Genomic DNA, 9723 nt, shown 5'->3' with positions numbered 1-9723 from the left:
TAAAATCGTTCTTAATTAACATTCTTGATCACCGTCGACCAGAAATATCTGTTACCAAATTTTCATTATTTTATTTTTCAAAGTTATGTTATATATGTTGGAATGTTTATATTTATTTTTGTGTGCTTTAAATTCTATTTATTGTTTAATCTTTACACGCAATTTTAATTTCTTAGTATTTAAAAGCTTGGTACAATAGAAACATATTATTTACAATTGAGATCTCGTAGAGGAAACTTCAAACAATAGAATGAATGCTTTCTTCAGCAGCCTAAGAAATTTATTTATATGTATTTTCAAGCAACAACGCACATTTCCAGGAAAACATAAACGTTGTCCTTCATTATAAAATGAATTCATCAGTTTCTACATTCTGACAGAGATTTCACGTTTAATCGAGTGAAAACACCACGTATAAAACTCTCAGGGAAATAAACGCAGTCTCCTTTTCGTTTCGTGTGTGACGCGATGATGTTTAATGGTCAAGAACACGATCGCTAATAACGGCTCATCATTTATGGTGAAATATAATATACGTCTGCCTCGTGTGACCGGCCTCCGTAATGACGAAAGTCATCGACACCGTAAACTATTATGGCACGAAACGTGTGTATATATAAATAAATATATACATTTCAAAGTACAACAAAAAAAAAACATAGTATAATTCAATAATACGTATACGTTGCTTTTATAATGATTTATTATCAAAATAATTAATTAAATTTTCAGTGCTACTATCGATGGAAAGAGCTTGCGTCAATTTATTATCTTTCTATGTAAAGTTTTTCCCGTCCTCGGATGGTTAATACCGTGTGCACACAATGTTTACACACTGACAATTTGGTATATTTAGTATTATGAAAGAGACGCGAAAAACAGTTCGATTCGATACGAACTGGTTGGCCGTTGGTTTCGTCTTAATAAAAGTCTGAAATTAAGGCTGGCAGGGCAAAAACTGGTACGTTTGTATCTCGATTTTCATAATTGATGAGCCGGTTAGTAACGATGTTGCGTTTCATTAGGTCGTGTCATGGAATTAATGCATTTTTAAATATGTACTTTGCAATCCATTGGAAAATCCAAGTTTAATTAGATGGTTTCTTTCCCACGAAACAGATGCCGCTAATTTGTACTCTCATTATCATCGCCGAAACTAAGCGGTCCAATCTACACCGTACGTTCTAACTGCAACCAATAGATTCCACACGTTTGCATCGAATCGTTTACAAATATTAATACAAACTTTTTCAAAATAAGCAACCCTTCTTTTTCCCGTACTAAAACATTAATTCTATTGGCTTTTATCAATTTAACGGATTAAAATCCATTTTTCATCGCAAGTATTGATTTTAAAAACGTACAACCCAGACCTAATATTAAGTTTCCTAAAAATAGGGATAGTTTGGAGATGGTTCTTGTTGACCAATGCTTTGACTGTTTGGAAATAATTTGCGGAACGAAGGACAGGAAAGTGATTCCCGATGAAAGGTTTCTCATCGGGCTACGGATTCACACGCTCCGTCCGATGGACTCTTCCGAGCAATTAACGGCTAGCAATGCGAAAGGAGCCTGATTAATGTAATTTCGTAACGATCAATGTTCGATCCGACGACGCGGTGATCTCTCCTGCCGGCATAGCGGAGCAAAAAGTCTCGTTAAAAGACTTGTTGGCTCGCGTTTCGAAATGGAGTACATATACAGGGTGGTTAGTTGCGGTTAACGTTGCACGGAACGCTCAGATTATATTATACTCTTACGAATATGTGCTTTTTATGCGAATATTTCTTCCCGTTACCGATTCCTTACCTCCTATCAAATTCATTCGAAGCAGTGTACGAAGCTTCTTCTGTAATTATCGAAAAGAAAATGTCGACGTTTCCTAATCAGATAAATTTCCTATTTCTACAAAGTTACTGATAACGAATTACAAATTGTATCCTCGTGGGACTAAGAAGGACGAGAAACAGTTTCTGGACGACCGGAAAGGATCGAACGAGAAAGAAATGGAAGTCTGCGTGGGTGGAAGGTTCGACCGATGGTGTAAGTTTATCACGAGTGGTAGATCGGTATTTGTAATACGTTATTCTTCGCAGATTGGACGCCGATGATAGGTTTCCGTTCCCCGAGCTAATATCCAGGTGTAATAGTTTCTTATTCGAGTTAAGGAGCTCGAAAGAGCAAGAACAAAGACACGTATCGACGGTGGACTATCTTACAAGCCATTCTCTAATATCAGCTTTTAAAGAGTTTACCTTACAGAGAAACCTTTCATGAAACCATTGTCTGCATTTACCCTGCATCGGCTCGCTTGATCATCGACGATGACCTCGTCTGACTCGAGGAGTCATCGCAGGCTATGCGCAGACATTTCTATAGGAGCCACGGAGGTCGAAGATTCATCTCGAATCGATACAAATAATCAAATATTGCTGTCATTGGCAAGACATATTTTCGAAATTACACCGAGACTTTATCGAACGAAACCCAGAGATAAGATACTATACAATAAATAGTAAAGTTTCTTTAAAAGTTCTTTTATGAAAGAAATCTATTTTCTAATAATAATAATTTCAGTATTTGATTTGGGTAAGTATCGATTATTAACAGCATCCATTACTGTTAAGTAAACCAACTAATTAGTAAGCAATACATTAGTGTTTGACAGTTACATAGTAGTGTTGGGCGAGCGTACCGGACAGCCTCGAGAGTCGAGCGTGTTAATAATTATTAAACAATTAATCAGGTATCTCTTTGAGCATGAGAGACAAGTTATCTGATAATTCGAAAACCCATTCGTAAGACACATGAGATATTGCTCGCCGCCAAAGTCTGATAATTGCATTCCGTGTTTCGTTCTCTGCGAAACGAATGTGCGTTTGCTCCATATTTATTTCAATTAAAAAATGTGTCGTCAATTTTTCAATCACCGATTCCACTCATCCTATTTACAAAAACTGCCTTCATTTTTCATTTTCCATTTTAAATATAATATAGAATAAATAATTTAAAAAGTGTGATTTGGATTAATTGTAAATACTTGCTAAATGTATCAAATTCTTGTAAGAGACATTTAATTTTTAAAAAGAGGACCGATGAATTATAAACGACAATTTCAATTTCAAAACGGTACTAACGGTAGCAGAAGACCATACTAAACCTGACCCACATAGTAAATCGAGCCGTTTACAAGTCAAAGTTGCTCTACATTTGGAACTTTTTAAAATTCAAAATAAATTTCCTTAATAACTATAATCAACACTATAAAGTGACGAAAAGAAATTTAAATTTGAAAGGAAATCATAAAAAAATATTATTTTATTTCTTTTTCCTTTTATGGAGGTAATTTCACAAACAAGAACAAGTTTTTTTTTCAAAATACTTGAAAACAACAAATGACGTTTTTCGCTATTTCGATAGAAATGCTCCACCGTGTGACACGTCGAGGGACTATTGACCCACAAAGATGGCGGACGATTCATCGTGGATGTGGAGGGGAACGCGAGCGTCTCTAATAACTATCAAAAACCGCGAGACGGTTAGGTGAAAGCGCATCGGAGCGTGGTCGCGTTCCAGAGAATGCGGGACCGACTTCCTTGGGATTTCCATGGCTAGAGATAAACGCGTGAACTCTCGGTCTCTTGCTCATAGCCTACATATAGCGACGTTAATGGACGAACACGTGACACAAGGCCGTACGATCACCTTGGTGCCCCACACACCTCCCGAGACGCCTCGTCGTCCTTTTTCCGTCCGACGGAATAGCGGAACTTGCCATTTTACAGTTAGCCAGCAACCAGCCAAGTACACCGACCAATGCCGAACTCCGTCAGTGACTGTCAACGACTCGACTTATTCGCCTCATCTGACCTTCCACTCCCCAATCAATTACCAAATTCGTTGGTCCCCACGACGACACACTCCTGGACACATACTTCTACATAATTAAAACCAATATTGTACCTTTTATACACCCTATACAGCAGCGGATTTTACACATCAAAACTATAAAAAGAGTTCGTACGAACATGGGTCCTATTTGGCCCTGTTTTCAAGAACGAGCTCTGTATTGGAATGATTCTTTTTAAAAATGAGAATAGTTGAAGGAATTCTACTTATCTATTTACAAACAGAATCCAGCACCCTATACAACAGCGGATTTTACACATCAAAACTATAAAAAGAGTTCGTACGAACATGGGTCCTATTTGGCCCTGTTTTCAAGAACGAGCTCTGTATTGGAATGATTCTTTTTAAAAATGAGAATAGTTGAAGGAATTCTACTTATCTATTTACAAACAGAATCCAGCACCCTATACAGCAGCGGATTTTACACATGAAAACGATAAAAAGAGTTCGTACGAACATGGGTCCTATTTGACCCTGTTTTCAAGAACGAGCTCTGTATTGGAATGATTCTTTTTAAAAATGAGAATAGTTGAAGGAATTCTACTCATCTATTTACAAACAGAATCCAGTATCTGACGTTGAAATTTGTACTTTAATCAGCCTATTTCCAGTACTAGGATTCTACGTGAAAAATTGAGTAGACAATTATAAATATATAAATAATAAAAATAGAGAATACTTTTTCATATAATACGTTGGTTTAGAAATAAATAATTGTAAAAGTTTACTGGATGCAGCATTGAGTATGAGTTGGTTCGGTATGTCTGTCCATTACTGACTTTTTCTACTTGCGCTTACGTAAACCCACTGCACGCGTACTCCATGAATTTTTAAAGTCGATTTTCTAGAAAACATTACTGGTTTCGAAAGACGAAGCCTCTACTTTTCCGATTAACAATTCGATAACTTTTTTGAAAATATTATTCCACATGATTCAACAAAAAAAAAGCGAAAGTATTTTTTCCGATCAAAATTCTCCAGCTTCGAACAAGTCTACGGGCAGTAATAAATTTTTGGGAGGTTTTGTTTTGGAATGAAATCGAAGGGGGAGAGCCTTCCTTTTCCAACGAATCTTCAAAAAATGATGCACAATTTTTTTTTCTCAAGTTATCGCATATTGAATGGAAAGTGCACAGCATTTACAGAAGATCGAAATTGTACCTATGTGTTTGTGTGTAGTGTATCTTGTTTTGTTTACGTTGGTTTAAAACGAAGTATGTTTAAGCATCGCATTTATTTCAGTTTGTTCGAGAATAAATTACGATTGTATCTGATCGAGAAGATCGTTCGAAACTTAAGATAATAAAAATCATGACAAATTAGGAACGTCATTGATTATAAAAGTAATCCCTCGGAATTTAATGATAAACAATGTCGTAAATAATGATCTTTATCTGCGTTCGATTAAACGGTGTTTCGAATCCGGGAGATGACTCACTTTGAAAATGCGTATTAACAGGAAATTAACGATATCGTTCGGTACACGGTAAAGTTTCCTACGCGAGAACGCGATTATGACATTTACTTGGATTCTACGGTAAACATCGGTCGTCGATGTTTCCTAATTCCAGCGGCAAATTGTCGAAGAATTCCGGCGAGTTGCGTAAAAGAAACGCCGGCAAGAAGAAAATTATCAATGAATAAAGAAGATCCGGCCAGCAATTCTAACGGAATTTTTCATCGTGCTTAATTATACCGGACCGTTAAATGCCTGACTCGCGGCAGAACCATAGCTGGCTTTCTTTAATAGTTCCAGTCGCATTCCGCATCTAAGTGCGTAATGAATGAAATTACTCGCTGTTAATTGATCTAGTTTTAATTTCCTTACCTCCGTCCTTATCCTGACAGTTCGATATTACTATGGGAAAATTCGTATCGCTCCACTGAATCGTACTTTCCCGATTGCTTTATTACTCCTAAACATAAATAACGATCCAACGTTGGATACATAAAATACCAATAGAAGAAACACCGACAGGCAATATTTTCTTCTGGGAATGCTAGAAATATTTTAACACTAGGCAGACATTATTTGTATGCTTATCATTTCTATTGAAATCCATCCTATCGACAAATGCATTAATGTGCATTTTTTTAAATTCGTGTTGTTACATTAAATTCAACGCAAATTGTTGAACAATAATATTTACGATTTCTGTGACTCACAGTACAAAGTATCTAGTGTTAAACGATCAGGTCTCATTAATAGGATTTTTTACGAGACTTAACGTAACTAATAAAAATGCAACGATGCAGTTTTGATCTTCATACATATTTAATGTATATAAAATGTAAATAATGATTTTAATCTACAAGGATACGTAATAAATAAAACTTAAATATATAACAGTAGTACTATTTCAACAATTTCCACTGCCTGTCCAGTAAATCTTGCCCGCAACCGTACGCAGGAATTCAATTAAAGTTATCTATCAGTGAAATCTGCAATTACATACAAAGTTGCCAAACCGATAGATTCGCTGAAAATTTATTTAACGTTTGAAAATTCTTCGGTCCTCCGTCGTCGTGCTTTTTACTACTTTCACTAATTCCACGATTTCTGCTCTTACTTTCGGCGAGCAGACTCGACGAGCGTCTCGACGTCGTAAAGTGCGCGTGACGAAGAAGTTAATGGTAAAACTCGATCGCCGGTTGCGTCGCAATGAGTACGAGAAACCTGACCGTTTTACGACGCCGAAGCCGACGACGTGAAAAATCGGTCGGCTTCTAGTTCGTCGAAGGGAGGAAAAAAAAAGTGTCCGCAGCCGGTAGGATTCGAACCTACGCTCCCAGAGGGAATCTGATTTCGAGTCAGACGCCTTAACCACTCGGCCACGGCTGCTCACCCCTTGTAGATCGGTTCCGCATCGAGGGTGAACTAGGACCAACAACCCTTCCCGCAAACTTTCCCGCTAAAATATTCCACCGTTTCTATCGTTTCGAGTCCCACGAATCATCAACAGAGTGAAGGTATCTAACGTGGTATAGCAAAAATCAAATCCTTGTCAGTCGAAAGACAATTTACATTTTCTTTGTAAAATCTGACTAAATCAGAATCTTTTAAAACAGATTTTTAATTGGAATTGAGAAATCATAAGACACGTGGAAAAATTGGGATCTGAAGAAAGTCGAGAAATATTGATTAATTCGTAGTATACAGGATGTCACCTATTTTAACATTTCAGGAGAATAGTCTATAAAAATAAGAAAAGAATATTATACGAAGTTTACTTGTGAATTATTGATTATCAAGAAATAGCAAATATTAATTCACTACTATACGAGAATAATTTGCTTGTCACTAAATGATATGATTTTTATTTTTGTGTCATTATTTAATAGTATTATTTAGTTTGCCAGGAATATTAAATCTGTAACTTTCACTGTGCAAGTTTGACAAAGAAATGTTAAAAACTTTAATTTTCGTATTCTTAGAATCCACGATATAAAATTTCCGATCGTAAACTCTAAGTGGAATACATTTAAATAAAAAAGGGGCAGACGTTTCGATAAATATACGTTTGACATTAAGAAAAAATTGATGTTCTAAATTTTGTCTCCGAAAAAACGCGACGGGTCTTTGCATAAAATCTTAAGGGGTTATAATAAATTCGATATTTATTGACCAAACAGCCTGCAGACAAAATTGTCATCCAAATCTTCGCGAAACGCTCATAACAAACACAGTCTTTGTAAAAAAACCAGCTCGTTAATTAAACGAAGTCTAAAAAGAAACTTTAACGGCCATATTAGTTTTTGATTACAGTAGAATAATCGATTTCCATTAAAATGTGTTAACGTTAACGATCCAATCTCCTACCGCCTCTGTAAATTTTAATAAGCGAAACGTTCTGGCAATCTAGTCCAGAAATGAATTTCTGGTTTGCAATTATAAAACTGTGCTCGTCGAGGTTTTTGAAATTCCAAAATTTTAACGAAACATTTTAATTGCGTTTCATTTCAGCGAAGGTCCAAGCAGGGTCGTTGCAACTAAATTTCGAGTAGCGATAACTTCTCAAATGTTCACAGTAGCCCGAAACAAAAACGTATGCATATAAGTGGAATAGTACTAAATAAGTATAAAAAAATGCTAATACCGTAGCATTCTTAGATTCTTTGAAAAAATATTCTTAAAAAGAACATTCCTTAAGGGAAATTTCTACACTCCTATTAAATTTTATTTGTGATTTGATATATTAAATCCATATTTCTCTGTATATTGGGAATGTAGTTTGCAGATTGCATACATCGGTTTGATCGTTAAAAAAGAAATCGAGTCGTTTCGAGTCGATAGAAAGTAAACTTTGTGTGGCGTGAATTTTTGGAGAAAATTGTGGATAAACTTCCGAAAAGGACATACCTCCGATTTTTTTTATACTCTGGATTCTCACGTATTTTGATGTGCTGTGCAAATTCTATTTTCATAGCGGAAATCATGAAAAACCCATAAAAATCATAATTTTTTTTATTTACTTCGGTAAATAACAGGAATTTTGAAAAATATTTCACATAAAAGTTGTATACCTCATCAAAATACATATTTTATGTCCTACTGATTTTTGTCATAAAGACAATAGTCTTTGAGAAAAACGATATTAAATGTTCAAAACTTCATATAACTCATACAGAAATAGATACAGCAAAGCTCCACCCGCGCCCACGTGTTTTCTGTATCATTGAATTTTTAACTTTCCACGCGTAGCGAGATCCACCCTCCCATAACACAGACCAAACTCAGATCTAAACCTAAATCTAAACGTAAACATTAAATTAAACGACTGTTCGTTATAGAAGAAATGAAACAACCTCAAAAAATAAACCTGTTTGTTCTAAAGAACGAAAACAAAGCGGATAGTGTCCCTGATAACATATGTAAAGGACATTGCAATCGAGGGTGGCTCCGTATGAGTGAATATACGGAATTACCTATCATTTTTCTCGGAAAGTATTATCTTTATGACAAAAATCAATAAGGCAAAAAATGTGTATTTTGATGAGGTCTACAACTTTTATTTGAAACATTTTTAAAAATTTCTATTATTTACGAAAGTAAATAAAAAAACTATGATTTTTATATTTTTTTTTTTTTTTTAATTTTTACTATCATAGTCGTAATCAGCACGTGAAAATACGTAAAAATCCAGAGTATAAAAAAAATCAAATGTCCTCTTCGGAATGACACCAAAAATTATTTGGGAATGTGTTTGCGACGGGACGAAAAAAATGGAAACACCCGTTGCATATCGGCACGCATGCCGTTGCACTCGACGCGGCAAGGACGCAATCTGGAACAGCCGTAAACGGACTTGACTATTTGAGAGATTGCTGATTGTAACTGGTTGCTGACCGGCTTGTTGCCTCGCCAGCGCACACATCCGGATTCTACAGGAATAAGTACATAATGATACCCACGAGGAAGTGCACTCTGTTTCTCTTTCGTTCACTCTCCTCGATGTTTCAGCGAGTTTCACCACCCCTGTTTCCCCTTTTTCGCTCAGGTTCGATCCTGCTCGACATCCGGTGTCCTTCCACGAACACATCCTGCAGGACATATCCAGGATGAAAAATACCGATCCTATCCCGGGCGTGGATTAACGGTGATTTACAGATGGTATGCAAATGCGTGGCACGTAAATCATTTGTTAATGTCGACCGATGAATATTGATCGCGACGAATGCTCCCGAGACAACCGTTCGCGGATGCTGCGATACTTAGATTCGAGTTACGGTATCTCGAGCGTTGCTCGTTTTAATGTAAAACGCTCTTCCAGCGCCCCTTTTCACGTGTCTTTAAGCGCTTCCGTGTGGAGTTTC

General features: G+C 36.3%; 1 non-coding gene across 1 annotated transcript; it reads right to left on the bottom strand.

Moving 5' to 3' along the window:
* Positions 1–6669: 6669 nt before the first annotated feature.
* Positions 6670–6751, bottom strand: Trnas-cga. Its single transcript has one exon. It is a non-coding gene; the product is annotated as a tRNA-Ser (tRNA).
* Between the last annotated feature and the right edge of the window lie 2972 nt (positions 6752–9723).

The sequence above is a fragment of the Colletes gigas genome, unplaced genomic scaffold (genome assembly GCF_013123115.1).
Source record: "Colletes gigas isolate AHSC1104 unplaced genomic scaffold, ASM1312311v1 Colletes_gigas_Sc00017, whole genome shotgun sequence".
Classification (NCBI taxonomy): Eukaryota; Metazoa; Arthropoda; class Insecta; order Hymenoptera; family Colletidae; genus Colletes; species Colletes gigas.
This window is presented reverse-complemented; position numbering and strand designations above follow the sequence as displayed.